General features: G+C 38.4%; 1 protein-coding gene across 2 annotated transcripts in view; it reads left to right on the top strand.

The window, feature by feature from the left end:
- The first annotated feature begins 11,791 nt into the window (after positions 1 to 11,791).
- LOC134631222 (carbohydrate sulfotransferase 8-like) overlaps positions 11,792 to 23,867 on the top strand; it is a 169,300-nt gene continuing 157,224 nt past the window's right edge. The window contains exon 1 of one of the 2 annotated variants that reach the window (XM_063479332.1): positions 11,792 to 12,565. The gene's annotated coding sequence lies outside the window, so the exon portion shown is untranslated. The remainder of the gene's footprint in view (positions 12,566 to 23,867) is intronic. The other variant, XM_063479343.1, reaches the window with a different exon arrangement.

Here is a 23,867-nt window from a genome sequence, read left to right as displayed (position 1 = left end):
ATAAATCAGAAATTGTCAAAAGTTTTCAGGTTTGGTATCACCAGGTCCCACTTGTTGCAGAACACCAATGCAAATTTTTATGATCCTTTGTCTTTCAGAATGCCCTGTTTTCGTTCTGCCACTGCCACCATTTTCTGACAGTCTTACTCCTTTTCTATCTGATTTACGGTTGTTCCTTGCCTGTATTATCTAGTTCTGGTAAATACAGATTTCTAACAAAGTGAAATCACTTGCAGCAAAATCATGTTTTCAGGAAAGTTCCAGTGAGCTCGACCTTCCTCGAACTGTGTTTTTCTATTTTCTCAACTCTACATACCTGAGGTGGAGAGTGCAAAATCTGAATGACTCTTAGAAGCCACATTAATAGGAAAATATACTAAGGTTGTCCTTTGAGAGAGTGAAAGACAGAAAGTAAAGAGGAGGAAACCTGGAGACTGAGCTTGAATATCTTATAATGCTTCCCAAAGTCTTGTGAGAAACTTTGGCAAAACAATGAATAGTATATTTCAGGGTAGGGATCATTTTAACTTTCCCTTGGCACACAAATTGCTGTAGCACAGGGATATAAAAAAATTTTTTCTGCAATTCAAGTCTGGAGGGAGAAAAGGAATAACCTTTCAGTGCAAAATACAAAAAAATCTGTAGAAGTAATATGTAAAAGTCTCAGAGTGTGCTTTTGAAAATCAAATTTTGCATTTTTCAGAGTGCTGTAATTTTCAGAGGAAAGCAGTTTCAGAGCTTTGAAGGATGATAGTGTTTGAATAAGTACTATTGTTGTGAAAACAGAATCAAACAATACAACATACTCTATGAAATATTTCTTATGAGCTGAGCAATTGTTTTGTTCACAACACAATAAATCAAAAGTCCACCAGGGATGCAAAAGCATCCCTTAGTTTAAATGTGAATGCAATCCTCATTACCAGATTGTTTTGTTGTGGACCTTTGGATCACTTCACTTAGACAATAGCATCTTAGCTTGACACCTCCACCCTTTTCTTGCCATTTAAAAGGACAGTGGCTAAATTCAAATCAGGTATAGTTTTAGATTTTTTTTGACTGCTGTCACAACTTTATAATCACATCAGTATAAGATAGGTGTTGATTTTCCTTCCTTTGACTACATTTATATTTATAGGTTACTGTTACAGTATCTGACAACAGCTGCATAGCAGATAATCAGAAAAACCTGTTGAAACTTGAAATGAAATAAAACCTATGCAGAGCTTTTTAAGAAGTATTGAAAGAAAAAACAGTAAAAAGTAATGTGCTAAAAGTTAAAGCAAGGCCATTATAAGTGAGTTTTAATGGAACCTGTTGTTGGTAGTCTAAATTCATCACCAACTTCAACTCTGCCTCACTGCTTCTGGAGGCTGATAGATAGGATTGCTGCTCATTGCTCTTTTCCTGTGCCCACACCCAGAGGACACGGTGATGGATGATTGGCGGAGGACAGCTGGTGCTCTGCCTCTCAGGAGGGTAACTAATAGAATGGGGGCAAGTGGGCTGGTGCAGTGAGTACAGAACCAAACAGAATGCCCCAAGTACAATTTTTTTTTTATTTCTTATCTGCAGGCAAAAATAACCCTCAGACCTCAAAGTTTTTTTTCATGGCTTCATCTTTATCTGCTAATATTTCAGACAGATTAGGTCACGAAAGAGATGATGATTATACCTTGGTGGACACGCCGCATAAAATTGAATGTTTTTGCTCTTCTCAGCTGGTCACACATAAACTGTATCTCACACTGTAATGAGCAGGAGTCTAAAAGGACACTTGTTTCAGCCTCTTCCCATTAGTAGGCTTGTGATTTCCAAAACAATGGCAAAAGAATCCATATTTAATGAGCATCACCTGCTCTCAATTAAATATGCTGCAAAATATTCAAGTCTAGCGTGCTTTTCAGTCTTTGAAACTGGTGCTTAATGTCCAAGCAGTTTGAACAGGGAGCTGTCTAGCCACATTTCAGTTTTGAAAGATGTTGCTTTCTACAGTAAGTGGAATGAATGCAATCCAAGTTTGGTTCTTTTTCTGTTAGACAGCAAGACAAAAAAGCCTCTAAAGCAGAGGTTTAAATCCCTCCATTCTAATAACTTGAAAACAGCTCAAGTCAAGACTACTACTTATAAGTAGCCCTTTCAAAAACAGAGGCCATTAAAACAAGAGGAATAAACACAACAAATTAAGAGACATAGCCATGCACGTTTCAACAGATTGGTGCTAAGACAACCATATGTAATTTGAACTATTTTAGAGTATAGCGGTGCACCTGAAGGCTCCACTTGTGAAACAAAGGCTATAGGTAATCAAGAAGGTAACTAAGGTGATAGGTGAGAGTCAGGTTCCAAAGCAGAACTGAATGAATGCTGGGAGGCATCACATGAGGTTTGTCTGGTGCTTGTTCATGGTCTTGTGAGCACAAGACAGAAGACAACAGCAGTGGAAGAAATACTGCCAAATCAGTTCACAGTATATTTCAGGGCAGGGGTCACTGGAACTCGGTTCCTGTTCACTAATGCGTTTCCTATGGTGCTTTCTGATATTTTTTACCCTGTGAAATCTGAAGGCTCACATGAGGGTTTGAGAACCCTGCTATCTCAGACCTGGAAATTGCCCTTTCGGGGCATAGTACATGTATATCTTTCCATATGGGTCAATTTAAACATGGCTGAAGGCAGCTTTAACTCTAAACAAATTGGCCTCAACAGTTGTTGAGTGCCCGAGATGCACTTCAGAGTGATTTAGTCCTGAGGTTTAATCTGTCTGCACAAAATAGCTATATTTCAAATGGCATCACACCTTGCTGGTTATACACAGTAAGGCAAGCCTTAAATGGTACTTGAAAGATTTTATACATCAAAGTCTGTTTACAGGTTTTCAACAATTCTAGTTAATATGAGAAGAAAAAAAGTTCTTCCCAAATATCTCATTGCCTCAAGTCTTGTCAGTTAAAGCAAAGTTGGTTGAGTATGAAAATTCCAACTTGGAAAATATCTGTGGGTTGACTTAGAAGAAAGTATGTTTATCAGTGTGTGTAAAGATGAGTCCTTATTCCTGCTCAAGTGGAGCTCACATATATGACCCACTTGCTGAAGGTTCAGTTTGACTGTAAGCACCAGTGTGGTGTATAAGCAGTGCAGGACATATCCACCTTAGATTAGACTATATTTATATAAAAAAGTGGGCATAGCATAACTGTGACAATATTTAGAAAGTTGCATCCAAAAACTGAATAGGGACAAGGCAGAGATATGCAGTGCTGTGAAAAAGTATTTCCACTCAAGTGTTTGATATAACTGCCAATTGGAAATTTGACCCATTCTTTTTTACAGACTGGGTTTTACTATATTGGAGGATTTAAGGCTATAAAGGCTATAAGTCAAATTTAATTTGTAACTTTGACAAGGTCATTTGAAAACCTACTTTTTTTTGGCTTTGTTTGTTTGTTTGTTTGTTTAATTTTGTTTTTTTGATTCAGAGGTGGACTTAGAGCATTGTCCTGCTACATAGCTCAAGTGCACTTGAGCTGCAGGCCGTGAACTGATGAAATTCTCCTTCAGAATTTCATCAATCATGGCAAATCCTAAAGGTCATGAAGCAGCAAAGCAGCCCCGGACCATCCCAATGCCACCACCATGTTTGACTGTTCATATGATGTTCTTTTTATTAAATGCTCACCAGTTTTACACCACTTGTGATGGAATTCAAACCTTCCAGAGAGTTCAGCTTTTGTCTTGTCACTCCATATAATATTTTCTCCAAAGTCTTGGGAGTTATCAAGATGGGGTTTTTTTTGTGACATATCTGAGACAAGCCTTTGTGTCCTTTTTAGTTAGCAATGGTTTTCACCTTGGAACTGTCCCATGGATGCCATTTTTGCCAGGTGTCTTTCTTATTGTTACAATTACTTTCTTGCTCACTTAAGTTTGGATAGTTTTTTTCTCTCAATAAATGAAATCATAATGTATTTTTTTTTTATATATTTTGTATTTACTCAGGTTATCTTAGTTTAATATTACCATTTGTTGATATGAAGCATGCAAGTGTCAAAAATATGCAAAAACTAGAATTAGAAAATGGAGCACGGAGTCTTTTAATGGGATGTCTCTTTCTGCTAGCTACATTTTTTTTTAGAATATCCCATTAGAAATGCTCCAAAAGGCACCAACTTGAATTAGCAGAAGTGAAGTCTGGGAGACATCAGCTAGAGCTGCCCAAGTTGGCAAATCTTTCAATCAAAGCAGCTAAAACCCTAAATATAAACGTTAATAAATTGAAAAGAGTGAAGTTTTTTTCAAGGGTCCAGAAGGGAAAAAATAGCTATAGCAACCAAAGCAATTGTTAGTAGATTCAGCCGCAAGGTACCTCTGGAGTACTGCAGGTTATTTGCACTTCCAAAAAACTGCTTGGCTTATTTTATTTTTTCTTTTTTTTTTTACTGCTTTGTATGAACTAACAGCCAGCTAACATCCATGCATGCTTTCCTTTTTAAACAATACAAGCATACAGTTCATATCTCAACTCTGCTTAGCTCGACACACTAGCTAAAGGCACTTCACACTTTCCACAGTGGGGTTGAATCACTCAAGTGCCTATCTACTTGTGTGACACATAATCATGTGCAACTGATCCATACTGAAAAGCTGTTTTGAACAGAGAGTTTTTTTGCACATAGATTTCAAGTGTTCCATTAATACATGCATTTTAATATATTATGGCAATAAAAAAATAACAGATAAGGACCAAATAAACAGAACACGTCAATGTGGGCTGAAAAGTTCAAGCCTCGCTAAGACAACTTGGTTATCTCAGATATGTTATGTGTGCTGGAAAAATACAAGGTATTCCACTATAACAGTGCCAAATGTAGCCAGTATACCCAGTACCCAAAACAAGAACAAAGTCCTGTTTAATGCACACGTAATAATACCACTGCTAAATGCACACTTCCGTGTGTCATCATACACTTAATTAACACTGAATACATTTGCTGCACAGGTGACAGTTACTTTGTAAATCTCATACATACTGCAGTGAGCACTTTGTTTAATCTACCATGCTCTCACACTCCCCTGAGGTTTCACAGTCGAGACTTTAACAGCAGGCACTTTACTGGGTGTGGTTGGCTACATAATGCACGCAATAAAAAGCAGCACTGCTCATACCCACATACGGTAGCCACCCCTTCACTAGAGAGAACAGTAGCAGTTGGCCATGTTTCTGCTGAAACTGCTTTGTCAGCTGTTTAACATTGTGTTACTGTAATTGACCACATGCAAGTAACAAAGAGACAAAACCAATATTGGACTAGAGAGCGTAAATACTTGCTCTTCCTGCAGTCTCCGTGATCTCAAAAGGCTTGGGACTCCATGACTTTCTAGGCAGGATATGTTGTTGTGGTTCCATAGGGAGCGCTGAAAGGATGGAATGGTTTCATTTGGGTCAGGTCGGCTGCAGAGTTTGAGTCCCAGAGTACATTAGAGAGAGCTGAAAAAATGCTCTTAGACAAGCCAAGGAGCTGATTCGAGTGCCATGGCTGCCCTGGAGTGCTTTTACCATGCCCTGTGGATCCTTTGGGTTCATTAAGCAGTTCGGAGTTTGAGTCAGAAGCCTCTCTACAACCTGCTGTGACACGAAGAAAACACCCTTGACTGAAAAAGAAAAAACAGTAAGTACTACAGGTAATGCCAGTAGGAAACCCTGAAGGGCACGTTCTCTTGAATCCATTTAAAGAGTGAGAAGGTAGCTCCAAGGTAAACTTGGTGTTGAGGGTGAATAGGGAAAGTAGAGTTCATAATACTTGATTTTTAGTAAAAAATATTTCACTGTCTTGAAACCATATTATAAACATGTTTTCTAAAACACAGAACAAAACTAAGGATATCAAAGCTATTAAATAAAACATACCTAAATATTTTAATGTAAGCACAACAGTGTAAATCCAGCAAAATGTTGTTAAATGTTAAACTCTTCTAAGCATTTAGATATTGTAACATAGCTGCACTCTCTTGATCAGCTTCATGCGGTTACCATCAGAAGTATTTCAAATAGTCTTGAAAAAGGTCCTACATATTCTGGCTGCTCAATCAGCCCCAAAGCATTTAAAAACCATCTCATTTGGACTTAGGCTTGCTGTGAAGGCCAGGCTATTTGATGCAGCACTTAATCACTCGCCATTTTTGTCAGAGCCTGGAAGTGTGTGTTTGGTCATTGGGATGGCATGTTTGAACAGGATGTAGAGGTAGCTATGTTGGTTAAGTAAGAATAAATCTGAATCTGACCTTCAGGTATTAGAGTAATGATAGACTTGGATAAATTCTTGAATATTTTTTTTCAAAGTGTCAAAAGTTTACTGAAAACCAATCCAGGCTAGGACCACATAAAGATGGTCAACATACTGTAGTCAAAACAACAAAACAGCAGTGAAGATTTTAGGATGGAATTTTGATTTGTGTGATACTATTTTGTATGTTTTATGCAGACTGTACTGTAGTTGTATTATGTACAAAATATAAAAATTAGAGATGCCTGAATAAGTGTCCAACTTTGACTGCTACAGTTTGTAATTTTAAATCAGCTGCACAAAACTAAAACTTTTTTCTAAAATAAAATATTTCTCTATTATGAAAGTTGTGTTTCGTTAATAGCAGATATTCTACTTTGGAGGGAAACTTTTAAAAATCCCAGGCTGTTGCTTTTTAAGTGTCCGTGCTTCAGTGATCAGAGAGAATGTGATTTTATGTAATGATATGCAGAGGTGCTATTCTCATCTGGCAGACGGCTGCTGCACTGCAGTATGAAAGTGTTCCTTTCGGCAGTGAGCACGTGTTGCTGCATGGGTTCTTCCAACTCGAATACACTAGAGATAGAGACTAGGTCCGTTGGCACAACTCTACTGCCTTAGAAATTCACACTCTGCTCAATATCCGGATGAACTCTGGCAAGATTCTTCAAATCTATTCATGAAGTTTTAAAAAAGACCAAAAGTATAAAAGATTCACAAGTATATTTAAACCTTCCAGACGGTATTTGTGCTTCAGTGCTATAAAGTCTTCTTATTCTACAAATTCTTATTCTCTTATTCTCTTTCTTATCATTGAAGAGATACAAAGCTGATCTCAATTTCCTATAGATTATCTCCTTCTTGATGTTTGGAAATAAGAGTTCAGTGTTCCCCCACTGAAAATATCTGATATCTTTTTGCAGTCATACCGGAGCTTTTTCAATAAGCAGAGTCGAAGATTGGTGTATTATGAGGCAAGACCACTTTTACACAGCAGTATTTGTCATTTATTTAACGATAATACCCCGGAAGGTTAGAACACAGTTTATGCACAGTACACTACAAAGTGTTTGTTGTTCCTTGACGAGCGTTAGAGAGAGCGATATGATTCATATTCGGTAAATGTTTGCTTTTTGACAATTTAAACACTGGTGCATTAACAGATAATGAACTTTAGTGTGTAAAGATGAGAAAACACAGGACATATACACATATAAACACACACCCACATTTTTTACAAACCACTCAGGAAATTGTGCATCTGGAGCTACAATGTTAATCATTAATCATTACTGATAAAGGAGGTAGAAGCTACAAAATGCACTATTCTTTAATTTCAATGTATTGCTCGTTGCTCATCTTAATTCTTCTGCTGTTGAATTATGTAGATTACAAAGACTGAGCTCGTTTAACAGACTACTCAGTTTCCCAAAAAGCAGAACAAGGGAGTCAAAATATTTCTTACTAATGCAATTCAAACGGTAGATTTAAATTTACTGCAGTTATTTTTAAAATAAACATAGAGTTGCATGTTTTTACTCAATCTACACAAAAATGGGTGAGTCATTATATATTACATTCTTTCAAAGTGGTAAGAACAGCAACAAAGAGCAAATGTAAAGCAGCAAGGATGTACCAGTCTGTGATACAACATGAAATCAACAGTTAATGTTCATTTTAAATCTTTTTCCACCTGAGGTATAGCAAATTGGTAGCCAGGTGCTATACAGAAGCTGGCAGATACTGCAGTCAAATACATGACTGCTAGATGAGAAAAGCTACAACTCATCACTTTAAGCTTCTCTCGAAGAGACAGGTCATCCTGTGGTCTTGACACAAGCATGAATCCTCCCAACCCAAATAAAGCCATCCCAAAGCACATCACCTAGTCTGCAGGCAGGTGCACTGAAACAGATACCAAAGCTTAGAGCCACTGAGGCCATTTAGTCTCCTCCCTGACAAAAGAGGTCCCAGAAAAATATTTGAAGTTGAAAGGAAACAGTGCTGTGCAGCAACATAAAGCAAAAGATAAAACAGCATAAAAACATTGCACTTCAGAGGCAACAACACAGTTTATTACCCACCACAAAGTCAGAAGACTTTGCATTTATATAGTCTGAATATTTAAACATAACCCTGAGCTGTCTGTCTGAGTCCAGGCAGATAATTGGCATACAGAGAGTAAAATGCATAGCCTAGGGTTTACCCATCCTACACATCTCCATGGTTGGCCTAATGCTTTTTGTCCACACCCTGATACTGGAGTACTCAGTAGCCAGGGGATTGGCTGCCCATGCAGTACATTGCCTGTCAATTGATCAGGGCCTGACTCCAGCTTAGTGCACCCTCACTGGGAACCTCAAATGAGGCACAACACCAGGGCATTCATCTTCATCAGAGGACCACAGGATAAAGTATCAGGGAGTTTTTTTTTCTTTCTGTAGCAGAGATAGGAAAAAAAAAACCACTGAAAACAGATAATTTTTCCTTCTATTTGTAGTGCTTCAAGTGCTATCACTATCACATAATGCCTATGCTGTGTCCATGATGAAACTATATTGCAGACCCTCTCTGCTGACTCAATCTAATTACATGGTGCTTCTGTGCAGTGTTTAAGCCAAGCACATGCACATTTGCAGTATGATCATTTGCATCTTGGATATAACTGTGAAAACTTGATGCCCTCAATTTTTCAGCAAGCTAAATCTTCCTTTTCTGCTGCTTCTCAATGATGAATCACCAGTTCACCGAAAACCTGAGTGAACAGGGAACTTGAGGGTTTGACCAATGTCAGAATTGGAGACATTGCTGTGCTACCAGTCAATACCAACAAATAAAACAGCCTGCTCAGATGGAGAATCGTGAATTTATTTTGCCTGATGTAATTCATTAAACTGTTGCTTATGCCCATTTATCATAATCAATCAAAGGGCAGTGGAGCCAAAAGAGCAATTTAGAGCGCTACAGAGTTATGCCATTGCTGAGTCCATAATAAATTTGAGGAAGATTATATAAGGCAATATTGAACCTTGGGGTACATTCTCTGTCAGACTGTAATGAATCATTCATTGCTTAAGATCTATATTTTTACAAATCAGTGACAGGTGAAAACAGATGAATGAATAAGGTGTGAATGCGAGTTACAGAGGTTAAGCAAACCAGCTGTTGTGTGAGACACTGATTGTTAAGCACCCAAAATAATAACACTTTTTTTTAACCCACTGAACATTTCAGTTGAATGCATGTACCATAAATGATGAACTAAAACTTTGAGGTCAACTCAACAAACCAAAAACATACTTTTACCATGGTGTTGACGAATTTTGGTAGGTGTTATATAATAGGCAACTTCTTGCTCTGGGCAGACTTTGGATCCCAGCACTATTGATTATGAGTAACACCAGATGCCAGAGTTGGATGAGAAATGAGCAGTCAGAGGATGGAACTGATGAGTGTGCCACGAGGAGGTTATTTGTCTTTTGGACAGGGAATTGTGTCAAGATTCACAACCCTCAAAATCCATCAGAATCTCACTGTCCAACAGACTATATGTTCATTAAAACAAATGATGACATTTTCATTTCAAGATGCTGTTAAATGATGCTGTCCACTTCAAGATTTTGTTTCTTGAGCGAAGTCTTTAAAACATGACCATAAATATTTTATGGTCCAATCATTGATCTGGAGCACAAAATAATAACATTTCTATCCATTTTTCAATATGGGTGTAAAATAATGCTTTCCAGGGTAATCTGATCCCAGAATCTGTTCTATTTTTTGGCATAGCTCTAATTAGTGAAGGATGTATTTCAAAGCCATACAGAGATTTCCCACCCTTGCTGCTACAAAATAGGCAACACTGATCATTTTCAGCTTATTTTCTAGTCAGGCCTGCTGATACCCCACACAACAAATGGCCCACAGTCCCACCAGAGACACGCTGCAGCTGCTGTGCTGGTGCGTCTTAGATCTTCAGGACTACGGCGATGTTTTGTCCCACATACATGCAGCAGCTTTGTAATTTAAAAAAGGCTTCACAATAAACCCCGCATGTGCTGCAGTGGTAGAAAAGCCTTCCTGTGGGTCTGAATTAGTGTTCTTGGACTTGTACCCAAAGTCCTTGCAGCCAAATCAAGTCAAGAGAAGAATTTTCTTTGCTGCCAAACACCAGCAGAGGGGGATGTGCTCAAGTCAGGAGGAGCAAGTGAATGTGTCAGCTGTGCCGGTTGAAGCCTCACAAGCTTCCTTGCAGCCACACCCTGATATAAGGCCACGTTCTGACAAAGCCACAGTGACGTGTGCAAGGATGTGTAATATTTATCTGAACAAGAGCATTGTTCACAGCCCGCTGCACTTGAAACATTTCATATAAGCTACTTTACAACACGGTCAAAATACAGGATGTGTGTTGTCTCAAGGTTAAATGCTCAACTTGTGTTTATAAACATGACAGATGGAAATAGTGACAATTAAATATTGCTTTACATAAATTCCGTGATCGTGTCAGATAATAGCGCTGAGCATGTTTGGCACTTTGAGATTTAAATGACTCCTTAACAGTGGTGTCATAGATTTTCAAAGGATTGTGAATTGAGGTTTTCACATGTACTGGCTGTCACTTAGGAAACAAAACTTGAAAACACTCTGCTTCAGTAGAGCTAAGCGAGCAGTGCTAATATTAGAGGGTTTTTTTCATAATAATAAAAAAACAGGTTAAAAATCCCTTCTGCAGGGCTTTATGAAATAGTCTGAGATAAATTATGCACATCCACTGGCTTTTGATATCCATCCCACGGGGCTTTTTTTCTTTTCATTAAAGCTCTATTTTTTCCAACTATGCATCCTTTTTTTCTGAGAGAAAATGACTGGGCAAAATCTTTTAGTTCAAATCAGTGCAAGATTAAATAGCTTACTGTGTGTGCTTTTTTGAGGCTGATGAATGCGCACTGGCTGGGGGCTGTGATATTTTAAACTAGCTTAATTTAGTATGCCAACTTGTTGAAGTGGCACCTTGATCTTCTCACAATGAAAAGACTAAGGGGACCTAAAATCAGTCAACTGTACACTGAGCAGGAAGACCACCAAAAGATATTTTAATGTCAGCCAACAACAGGATTATTTCTGGAAAAGGCAATATCAGTGACTTAATTAAGTGGCATAGACAACCATATACTTATAAAATAACTAATTCTCACAATGCCGACACCCTTTTTCTCTTGTTTTTATTGTTTATATCTTGTTTCTTTTGGATCATGTCAGTAACTTGTCCCCAGCAGTGAAAACAGCAGTCATTTTAGGTCTATTTGTCTAGTAAACGCAGGATTTAGAAGGAAAAAAACAAGTTGTGTCCTCAGTTAAACGTTATCACTAATCCGTAATCTGAAAGTCAGAAAGTCATTCTCAGACACAAACAAACTCATAAACAAATTGACAAAGTGGCACTTTTACTGCATTATTGTTAATGATTTCTTAATAAAGAATGAGTATCAATAATCTTGGACTTCAATAAATTAATATAGCTCAGTCTCATATCTCTGATAAAGGAGAATCAAACTCTATGCCGCCTCTACTGTAGCCGAGTCGCATTTACTATCGCAGCTCATATCGTACAGTTTACAGTTTCAGCGCCATGTTCCCATCCTTTGGTAAAAAAAAAAGAAGGGTAATAATAACGATGAGACGCGTAGCTCATCCATATTAGAAGAGTCTTTAATGAACTCGGATCGTCAGAGACACTCCTCCTGCTCCCGGCTCCCTCCGCTCCGCTCCCGTTACCAGACGATGCGCGCGTGAAAATTTGCAGCCCCATCTTTATCAGTATCATCGCCGTGAAGACAAAGAGAAGACCGCAAATGAAGATGTGCTGCACTAGCAGGAGAAGCCCCTCTTAAAATCACTATTACCGCAGCTGTGCCCGCCCAGAGGCAGACAGAGAACCGGTCCTTGGAGACTCTTTGGGGATGCGCAAAGATGTGAGAGTGAAGAGTGAGATGCATTGTGATTGGCCATACTCATCCTAAAAGCGTCAGGCAAGGAGAGTGATGTTTGCTCCAGCAAAAGAGTCGACGGGGTGGCATCAAACTTGAAGGAGACGTGTTCAGTGTGCACAGTCGATGCTTTCACGGCATTAACCGTAAACTTGCATCATTTCCCCAAAGAGGCGGACGCGCTTTCCGTGGTGCTGAAACAGAGACTTGGCTGATCAACTAGTGAACAAGAGGAGGACACTCTCACTTCGTCACCTGCTTCTGAGCTTCATTGTATTGTGGAGCCGTGGCAAGGTAAGCGCAGTGATGTACAGTGCCTTACAATGTAATGAAGATACGCTGTTTTCATTTATATCTGTATCACGGCCACACATGAACCAGCGTCCGTTTTTTTTAATCGCGTCTTTATCTGTTGTCCCGAGTTTCTGATGCGTACGTTTTATTTTAAAGTTTCATCCAATTTTACCATAGCAACAAAGTTTCATAATCAATGCGTCTTAAGTTTTTTTTTTAGCTTACATTCTCCAGCTGTGGAAACGTATTGCAGATTGTCTGTCCTTTATGCTTGTCATTATTAGATACTTTCTAAATTTAATCTGATTTAAATTATTTCCCCTCATTGTTGTTTTAAAAGCTCAAGGGACTTCGTTTTCTGTATTGCGTTAATTTACCCTTAGGTTCCAGTGCACTAGAGAGTTTACTTACTTCAGAAAGTGTTTAAAAATGATGAAAACATAGCTTTATAACTGCTTGTGCACTTAGTTTTCTGTGCTGTCAGACATTTTCACACATCACTCCTTCTTTGAAACATGTATTATTAGAGTGAGAAGATACAGCATATACTTTACCACTGCAGCATGGGGAACATTATACTTAGTAATGGCGCTTTCTGTTGGAACAGTGATTGGAAGCAGGAGTTTGTGCTGGTCTTTCATTTTGCTGCTGGTACCTGTACAGTAGTAGTAGTTGTTGTTTGTTTGTTTGTTTCATACCATGACTATGTGCCTCAAAACTCAATTTACATTCAATGTTTTTAAGGGAAAACTTTAAAAGTTGTGTTGACGTTTAGAAATTCATACCACTACTATGAGTAGATTTTCTTTGTTATATCACGTTAAAATGTGGCTGGACTATAACCAGGAAATAGATACAAGTGAAAAAAAAGATTGTGTGCTGTTGTTCAAGTGTCACATGAAGATTGGTGTGTTCACTAGACCATAAAAATAGCCGCTGCTCGCTAACTGGCTTCAGGGCTGTATTTTTGGGTTATGTCACTTTTATAGCACAAAAGAGATTGTTCTAACATAATCATCCCTAACATAACTTTAAGGTTTGTGGTGGCTTTCAAATGCTTGATCTTTCCAGTGCACTGTCCAAAGAAATCTGAATAAACAATATCATATCAGACCAATAAAATGTTGTAAACTGATTGTATAAGAGACTGCATGTTCAAACCATGTGGTCAGTTAAAAGTTTAACATCTGAAAGAGCTTGTAGAGTGTTGTAATTGCAAGAGCTGTGACTTACTTGCTTTAATCAAGTACCTTGTTTGACTGAGAAGGAGCGTGGGTGTCATCAAAGCAGAACAAAGCCTCTTTGAGGTGGAAAAACTTAAGTTGTGATTAATTTCAAAAGGCACACCTTAATTTCAAAGGCACGTTCTTGTATTTGAGACACTAAGTCAATATCCTACAAAGTCAGAGGACTTTTCGCAGTGTTGAAGGAGACTACTCAGAACTTAAAACTATGGCTGATAAGCTTTTAAAACTGGATGGCTAGCTAAAATTTTACAACACAGCTTTTTTGTGTTCTGTGGCTCTTTAATAGATAGTTTGTTATTATTTGTATATTTTTACTAGAAGAGCTGTTATCCTCTCTCCCTAATTCTAACATGTCTTTACAATCTGAGCAGAAGGCAGGTGTATTTGTACCTGCAAGGCTGAATGAAGTACTTGACCTCTGTGTCAGAATTTGTTATTCATTCTTCATGCAAAGATTCAGACCCTCCACAAGATAATAAACAGAGTTGTAATTGCCAGTAAGGTTGCTCAGCAGCTTTAATCAATTACTGTGCCGTCTTCCATCGAGAGAGATTGGGAGTGCAGGTGTCATCAAAGCAGAATGAGTCTCTTTTGAGGTGGGAAATGCAAGACTCAATGACTTCACTCAGCTGGGTCACTGGACACACAGCAGAGCTTTGACGCGTACAAATTGTGCTTGAAGGTGCTGCGTTCATCCTGGGAGGCTCAGTGGCTGGCAGAGGACCAGCAGAGCAGGGACATTGCACTCCAGATGGCCAAGAGAGGCCAGAGGAAGAGTGCTGTCCAAGCCCAGCTGGGTGTACGGGAAGCTGGACTGCCGGTGGTATGTGTACGTGATTGTGGGAGGCAGACGGGATGAGAGAAGCAGTAAACGATAGAAAGAAAGAGGAATATACAGTATGTGAGGGTGTGTGTATTGAAGGAGTGGTTTGGGAGAGAAAGGGTGAGTGAGAGAGAGCGAGAGAGAGAGAGAGAAACTGAGAGCAAATGGTACAGGCGCCTCTGTGTGTGCTCGCATGCATGGAAGTAGTGATAGGAAAAGTGTGGGTGGAAGAAGAAATGAAAGAGAAGATGAAGGAGCTTGCATGTCTGTGTGCTGGTGCTAGTGTATGTATGCAACTGTGTATTTCTCTAGCTGTGTGTGTGTGTCTGTGTGTGAGTGAGAGTGTTGAAGGGACAGAAGCAGAAAGGGTTGGAGACAGAAAATGAAAGAAAAAAGAAACAGGCACTTGTGTGTATGTGTCGGTGTGTGGGAGGGAGAGAAAATGAAACTGGAAGAAGCAGGCATGTGTGTATCTATGTGCTTGTGTGTGATTGCAGAGAAAGCATTACTCAGTAAAAAAAGACAAAAACAAAAGAGGAGGAAGAAAAAGGAACACGTGTGTCCCTTGGAAAATGAGTGTATGAGGGGTGAGAGAAACACTGGTTTGATTGGATGCTTGCTTTTGTATTTGTGAGGAGAGTGTTGTACATGGGTGGTCTTGATACTGATGCTAGTATTCACTGATGATACTAAGAGGTGTATGAAGGCTGCATGGAAAATTACACACACAAAACAAGTAAAATGGAATCTTACCAGAATTGGAAAAAAGTATCTCAGCATTTCATTCAGCCAGCTCTAACCTCTGACTCTGCGTTTTACCATTTTTCACACACTCGTTCAGCAGCAATGTGACTTTCAGTGTTCTCTGAGTATGTGCTTTATGGCATAAGGCTTCAGGCAGATGACCTCTTTCTGAAAGGTCATAATCTGATATTCACGCCCCACTATGATGGAGAAGATCTGTTGCATGTGTCAGGCTTTTTTTTTTTAAATCCTTTTTTCAGCACATTTTACATCTTCGATGTAACACATTCTCCTTCTGAAGTAAAAGCCACCTGAGAATGCGCACAGAGCACATGACGACAAACACACAACGGCTTCACAGAGATAACTTTGCCTCACTGTTTCCATTTGGGAAGCCGCTAGAGAGCAGATGGAGAGAAAGCATGCTCTTTTTATTCTGCCACATCTGCTCCGTGATGGAATGGAGCATGATCTGCACTTTGATCACAATGAATTATTCCTATCCCTGGCTATAAATATGGTCTGTCTACAGCACCCAGTTTCTCTCTCACTTCTTAAACTAGGAATCTGTGCTCGCCTCTGAGTCGCTCTCTCCTTGAGTGTGTCACTGCGGCTCTACTGCAGCTCTGGTTTTCTTCTTCACACTGTGAAGGAACCGAAATCCCTTCCTTCAGCCCAGTTCAGTAAAAGAAGCATTGTGTGCAAAAAGTTCTATATAAGAAACAAATAAAGGGGCTTTGCTCAACCTGTTATTATTCTGCCTTTATTCCATATTTTTCACTTTTGCAAAAAAAAATAAAAACATGAAAATGTCAAAACCAATAATATGTCTCCCTCTCAATACCCAGGCACGCTGTGAGTCTGTATCACACCCTGAAGAAGGATGTAATCAATATGTTTGCACATTGTGTTCACTCACTGACATTTTTGTTGAAGATGTATTGCCAAACATGAAAAAAAATACAAAATATAGCATAACAGCCAGTTTCATAAGTCTGTCCCTTCCTTACAATACCAGACGGAGGTGCCATCCAGTGCAGCAGTGTGGCTCATTAGTGTGCTCTAAATGCTTTCTTAAAATAATGGATGGGATGGAAGAAAAAGATTTAGTGGCAGGCATTGGATAATATGGCTCAACTGATTACAGCCTGCATATCATATAGCTTTTATCCCTGTTCCATGATTGTGATACCAGCGTTGAAAAGATAAGCTTTAGTCCTGAGATGGACATTATTCTCTTACTTTTAAGGCAATTTCAGATTTGAATTAAATATAGTTGGGAAAAATTGGATATACAAATTTACAAAACTGAAAATTATTAAATAGTTATTGAGGCCACAAACTCTTTATGAAAAAGATAGCTGTATTTATGATACACCTAATTTATTTTTCACTCTTTATTTGATCTAAGTGGGAAAGTTTGTTCCTCTCCTCACTTATTCTGCTGTGTGTGTGTTTGTGTCACTGTGTGTGCCCCTCCTCACAGACACAGAGTGGAGCAGATGAGACTCAGATGGCAAATGGTTCTTATGTAGCGCTTTTCTACTCTATCTGAGCACTCAAAGCGCTTTACACAACTTGCCTCATTCACACAAGCACTTTTTTGTATGCTCTTTCTCTCTAACATTCACACACACTCATACGAGCAACTTGGGGTTAGTATCTTGGCCAGAAATATTCGTCATTCAGACTGGAGCACAGGGGGCTTGAACAACCAGCCCTTCAATTAGTAGGTGACCTGCTCTACCACCTGAGCCACCCCATATATCTCATGCTCTTCCCAATATGATTTATATCAAGTTGTCAAAACCTTTTTTTATCAAAATAAATCCTCACACATGTTTAATCAAACAAAATAAAATATAAAAGCAAGATGAATGAGAATGTCACAAAAGTGACATTCTCATTCACTTTAACAACTCTTTGCATTAAATGGCAATTCAGATGCTTCCAAAGAGTATTAGCCATGCTAAGTTAGCTTTTCTTCAAGCATTCCACTTCAAACATTTTGACTCTACTTTATAGATTGGGTTGTGGTCAGGATTTATGATTCATGATCTCTTTGACATACAAAATTGGGAAATAGACCATCACTCACTGCAAGCAGGCCAAACTGGGATTGATTTTCTGTTAATGTGTGATTTCTGATTCATAGAGCTGATTATAAGGTCTAGGATGGCATCATGAAAATTCTTTTGATATGTCAGGGACAAACTATGGCACAATTCTTATGAGAACATGGAAGCAATAGCAAAGACTGACTTCAGGCTATGCTTTATAGAAACAATCAGCAGAGATTGTATCTATGTCTTTGTACATCAGTGCATTCCACAGAGATGTGATGTGTCACTTTCTTAGCATCACTGCTTATGCTTATTGACTCATTTTCATATAAAGAATTCGTAGTTCTTGCACACAGCACTTTCACATCATCTCACAGCCTTACCCGCAAAGTATGGTACTATCAACCTATCACCTCTAATGGGAACAAAAGGTCAGCCCTTAATTATTCATTCGGGATGTCAAACAATGCTTGCCGGCTGTTATTTAGGGTGGGGGAGACCCATATGAATAATTCAAGTGCAGGATTCTCTTTCCTTCGAAGAGTGGCACTGTGGTTCAGAGGTTTGTGAGAATTTTATCTCCGTGCAGGAGGCCTCTGTCATTCCTGAGCTGACCTTGGCTGTCACTGCAGCAGCAACATGGGTGGCACAGAAGGTGGCAGGGACGCTTGTTCTTCCCGTATCTGCAGGCCTCCTCCACACTGTGAGAGTGAGTAGGAAGGACTACAGGGAGCAGGCTGTCTAAGCTCCCTCAGTGTCTGTTTACAGTACACTATGTGCCACGCTGTGCGGAGCCAGTGCCAATGCATTAAAAAAAAGCAGATTACTCTTTAACAATGAGTTATTCTGCTTTTCACCCGAGGTACGTTTCTGTTTTGGTACACTAGCCATGTCAATTGCTCTTAAGCTGCTTTCTTAAGATGTAAGGGGTGTTTATTGCAGCTGAAGAGGCAAAAGCAGATATTAATGCTATTAAAGTGCATTAAACTGAAGAATGCTGTAATGTGAGTCACTTCCATGAAAGGATTAGGGGGAGGCGGCATGGAGAGGATTCTGAGTAAGGAGAGAAAGTGAAAATATTCATCTTGTTATGTGAGATGCAGGAGGGAAAGTGAGGGACAGATGAAACAGAGAGTGAGAAAAGTGTGTGTGTGTGTGTGTGAGAGAGAGAACATTTATGCCAACTCCACTATCTCTGAACAATAACAGAAGCACGTACACAGATACAGAGCACGTCTATCAAGCAACGGATGGCAAGCAGCCCAGAGAAAATCAAATGAGAAACATGTTTGTCATTGTAAATCCAATCAGCAGAATGATCCTATCCTCCTATGGTCACTATCTCACTGCTGTTTGTACTGTAGCACTCAGTGTAAGCGGAGGGGATCATCAGGCCCGTGACTCCTCTGCAGTTATAGATAAAATACCTTAATCAATAGTTGTTGATGGGGATACTTAGGAGTGCATCTGCATTCAGGGATTTTCCACTGAATCCAGTGCGATCTTCTTTTACAAGTGTCATCAAATTTAAGGTATCATTTTGAAAAGGGTTAGGTCTATAAATGGTTTATCCTTGGGCAGTGATTGAAACCACAATAAAAGCAGCAGAGATCTAATTACACCATGCAGTCCTGTGACTACTGGTAAATCACTGATTTCTTGTCTTTCTGGATGTTTTAAATACAATATAGTAATTGCTCAAGCATTTTAGTGAAGAACATGAAAAAAGGTTCTAAATCTTGATTAGGGAGTATCGGTGAAGGCCGTTATGTTCCACGTTATAAGTGCACAAATACCTGTCGCCTGGAAATCAAGTCCATAAAGAAGACAGGCCGATGAATTGAAAACAGAATATTATTTGGGGGCAGGGATGCTCAGGGGTTGGCTTATGATCTCAGTATTTCTCTGAGAGTCACTGCCCTTGTTGCTACCACACTATGTGCAGAGAAGTGACAGTGCTCGTTTATCTTGGAGCAGAAAAAAACGGTTGAGGAGAAGCAGTTTCATCTGGGGTTTTCTGTAAAAGTTTGGAGGACGTGGATTAACTCATAGAACCCCAGGGGTGAGAAGCAGCCTCTTGTCCTGGGCTGACAAGGTTACTGTTTCAGAGGCTGATATTGAGGCAGTTGCTCTTTGAGGTCAAAGACAGCATGGTGCCTGGAAGTCCATGGAAGGACATGGCCATACTTGCTGCCAGCACCTCACCACACCACAGGGCACCTAAGATGTTAACCCTTCTGGAACCAGATTGCGGCTCAGGCCAGAGTTGACAATGCGTTCAAGCCTTCATTTGTTACGTGGGTCGATTAAAAAGAGTTGAAATCATTGATTAAAACTTAAAGAACTTCTATATAATTTAGATTGTGAAAAGTTTTGGAATTGCTTATAAAAAGTATATAAAAATAAGCTGCAGGTCCATGCAAGGAAAGACTTTGTAAATTATCAATAATGTGCTGATTAAATGTATTAAATCATTTCATCAGTCTCCCATAACATTCTTTCACTATTCACAATGTCTTAAATGCAATTCAAATCCCTTTAATCAGCACCTACTTCACACAGCTCTTTTTTGAAATATTGTATTCATAGGACAACAATAGCAATCATTTCAATGTAACTAGATTTTGTTAAATTGGCTGAAAGATATTTCTTTGAATTACGTACAAATCCGGTGTAATTTTTAAATAATGTATACGGATTGATTGTTTGTGATCAGATGGCCTTTTATAAGGTACAGTATATAAGTGCAGTTCACTTTATATTTTCTATTTAGGCCACATTTCTTAGCTTAGTGATTAATTATGTACATTGTTCATCACATGATGATCCTACAATAGACCATATGGTGGCTGTGTTATGTGAGATTTAGTTTTGTTGAGATTTAGCAGAATATCAATCATCAAAAAGGAAAAGGAAAAAGTTCCCTACATCCTCTCGAGAATTATTACCAAATTAGTCAATACAGCATGGCAGTGTTATATTACTTTAATGAATGGAGGAGGCCATCATTTTTAGGGTGCATTTGCTACAAATTCACTGTTGACACAATGCATTTTAATATGATTTATTAGAGGTAAATTCTTCTATAGTCAGATATTATCTGGTGTTTTAGAGTTTCATTTACATTAAACTGTTTATCATTCAGTCCTTGAATTCCTGCTTTAATTGAGTCAATACAAACACATCTACCTTGATCGTTATTTAATGTTTATTGTTAAGTGATTAATTCCTGCACTGCCATAATTACATCCACCCTCATAAAAGAAAATGAATCCCATTTTTGTTATTTTTTCTCTCCATATGATTAAACAAGACCCACAGGCAAAGGGTCGCTCATTCAATTAGAGTTTCATTTACCACATTTAATTACCCACACTCTCTGCCCTCTTTGACCCTGCAGGATGCCTCATATGACTAATGAATGCACTTACCTGATTTCCTTGCCAGGGAAATCACATCAGTGTCCATTTCCAATCATCTGCTCAGAGGAAGGCTGTAAAATTGGTGACTGAAGATTAAAGGATTTTTTGGGTTGGGGTGTGGTTGTGGCGTGGGATGAGTATATATTGACCAGGGCAGAGGTTTCAAGCAAGTACAGAAAGTCTCTGTGATGTTTCCAGCTGGCCACCTTACTCAAGCCAGGCACTTTGATCTTCCATAATCCCATGTAGCCACAATTCTCAGTGTGTAGCAGTTGAATCAAAACTAGGCAGAAAAGTGTTCTAGCACTGAAATCAGCAGTATTCGCTGTGGACAGTACGTAAAACTGCTAAAGGGTAAAATTTAACATCCTTTACCAGCTTCACTTACTGTTTATTCTAAAGCACAACAGCCTCAGTCCTGAAACTCTGTCCTGAAAAGTTCCATACAGTCAGAATCATCATCGTCGTCATCATATGGTTCAATGAGCAAGTCTCATACATGACTGACACTGACATTCAAGATAATTGAAAGAAATATTGAAGGCCAGACAATTTGCCACAAAGACTATCTGATATTGTTTTGTTGGTGGTGTTACTTAATTATAATATAAATATTACCATATAATATTATACTGCCCCAACCATCATTGCAGCTAAGCAATTTCAGCATTGTGATGTCATATATTAGGAAAAGATATTTGCTTATATTAAAATTTCACAGCATAAGTCATGTGTTTTTTTTCCATTGTTTAAGGTTGTATTTCTACCAGAAAGCCTTTAGTGTCCTATTCTTGGAAGACTGTGTTCTCTAAAGGCAGAATTTTTAGGTGCAAATGCATATGGGTATAAATGGTTATCTTTTATCTGGCTTTATTATGACAATTTCTAACAATGGTACAATTTTAGCTAGGGCCAAATACTAAGCATCTTAAATTTTTTAGATGAAACTGAAATTAAACCAGCTATTTTATTAGCTAGCTATTCATTCATTCTCTTCCACTTATCCCCATCAGGGTCAAGGGGGTGTTGGAGCCTATTCCAGCAACCATAAGTTGAGACAGCTAACTAGCATTATATAAAAAAATATCCACCCAGTTTGTGGACATGGTCTGGAATATTCCCCTAATATTATCTTAAATAGGGTTTAAAACAGACTGACTAGCTTTTGAAATGAGTCATTTTCCAGATCAGCTGATGATACCTTTTATTTAACCAGTATCATCTCTTACTTAGCTAGAAAATGTCAGTTATATAAAGTGCATTTTTTCTGTGTGCAAAATATGCTCTCAACTTGTTGCTTCTGCATAAAAATTCAAAAAGGAGGGTCTCTAGTAATAGCAACAGTATTGTAAATGCAGAATAGAAAAATAAAATACCAGTGACTGCGTGATAGTGGCCTGGAAGATTTTCTCGAAGACTATATTGGCACTTACCAATGCTAATATTATACACATCATTGATGTACAGTATCAAATCATACTAGTAACTGCCACAGGGCTGCTGTGCTTTAAATCACATCTTTTATTAGGCTGCATATGCTACATGCCCTCAAAGAAGCAGTGTATTTACTTTGAGCAAAATACATAAGATATTAAGAATTACGTCAGTCTTGAAAGGTTAAAAACCAAAAGAATTCACCTCCTTAATACCTGCAAAAGAGCTCCTTAGGAAAACGTTAATGAAAAGGAGAGACACAGAGTTCATTACACTGTAGCTGCACATGATTGTCTGTCAGCTTGACTTAATGAAAAGTTATGGCAAGTGAGTGATTTTATGAAGTGGTTTAAGGGAGTTCTTTAGCTCAACAAAAACTGCATGTTTTGCTCTCTTGTATAATTGGCATGTAAATAATTATGACTTGGAGTCCTGACAAAGTAAAAGTACTTAAAAACTGGCCTTAGAATCTGAGGAAATATGCAATGCTAAATTCAAATAGCTTTTTGCCATACGACAAATGTAGGCAGAATCAACCAGCTGTAGGCAGGATTATTTGCAGGATTTGTGGCCACGTTTTTTTTTTATTTGTGATTTCTTCCAACAATTTTAAAATGAAAAAGACTTTAAGCTCACGTTTTGTATGGGTGTACAGTTGGAGTGCTCTAATTCTGAAGTATTATGGCTAACAGATAAATTGGATTAAATTTGGGTATGAGTCATTAGCTTTCAGCCATGTTGTTTCTTAATGAACTTATTTAGTAAAATTAAACTGTTGTCTTTTTTTATATACACTTGCTTGGTAGCACATTAAGTAGTGGAGTATTATTGCCTCAACATAACTGCTTTGCATTAAATTTTAAAGAGGGGCTCCTATTAATATTTAAGATTAAGCTTTCAAGCAATAGTGTCTGACTATAGTGTAGATGTCTTCTAAAAAACTAAAGTTAACCCTTGTCTTCGCTGTTTCATACAAATAAAGATTAATTTATGGGGTCATTAAAAATTTACATTCCCATTCTACTCCTATTAATCAGTTCCTAATCGGATCTGAGGTGACTGCACATAGGCTATTTAAGCCTGGAATTATAGCAGGTGCTACAAATGACACCCCAGGGAACAAGGTTGGCCAAGAAATCACATTCAAAGTCATTCTGCATTACCATTTAATATTTCCTGTAAAATAGTTAAACTCAAATCAGGTTGTATACATTTGTTATTGTTATTTGTTATATATTAAGTTTAAGTATACATTTTACTGCAGAGACACAGAGTTTTGACTTGTGTCTGTGGTCAGATTTTCTCAATAAACATACATGAGTCATACACTTGGTGAAATGCTCATCAAGTAAACTCACTGTGCCTTGCGATGGAAGGAAATCATGAGTTTCTTTCACTATGAATCCACCCTTTTATTCAGTTACAGTGTGTCACCAAGAGGTGGTGCTTTCACTGCAAAAACTTTGATGTATAGTTTCAGATTGTTTTGATAGCTTGCAAAATAGATTGCTACAAATCTAGAGTGAATTTGAGCAGTTGATCTTTTATTTTTACCTCAGATCGCTAAAA

The sequence above is a fragment of the Pelmatolapia mariae genome, linkage group LG1, assembly GCF_036321145.2.
Source record: "Pelmatolapia mariae isolate MD_Pm_ZW linkage group LG1, Pm_UMD_F_2, whole genome shotgun sequence".
Classification (NCBI taxonomy): domain Eukaryota; kingdom Metazoa; phylum Chordata; class Actinopteri; order Cichliformes; family Cichlidae; genus Pelmatolapia; species Pelmatolapia mariae.
Note: the sequence above shows the minus strand (reverse complement) of the source record. Positions and strands in the feature narration are given on the sequence as shown.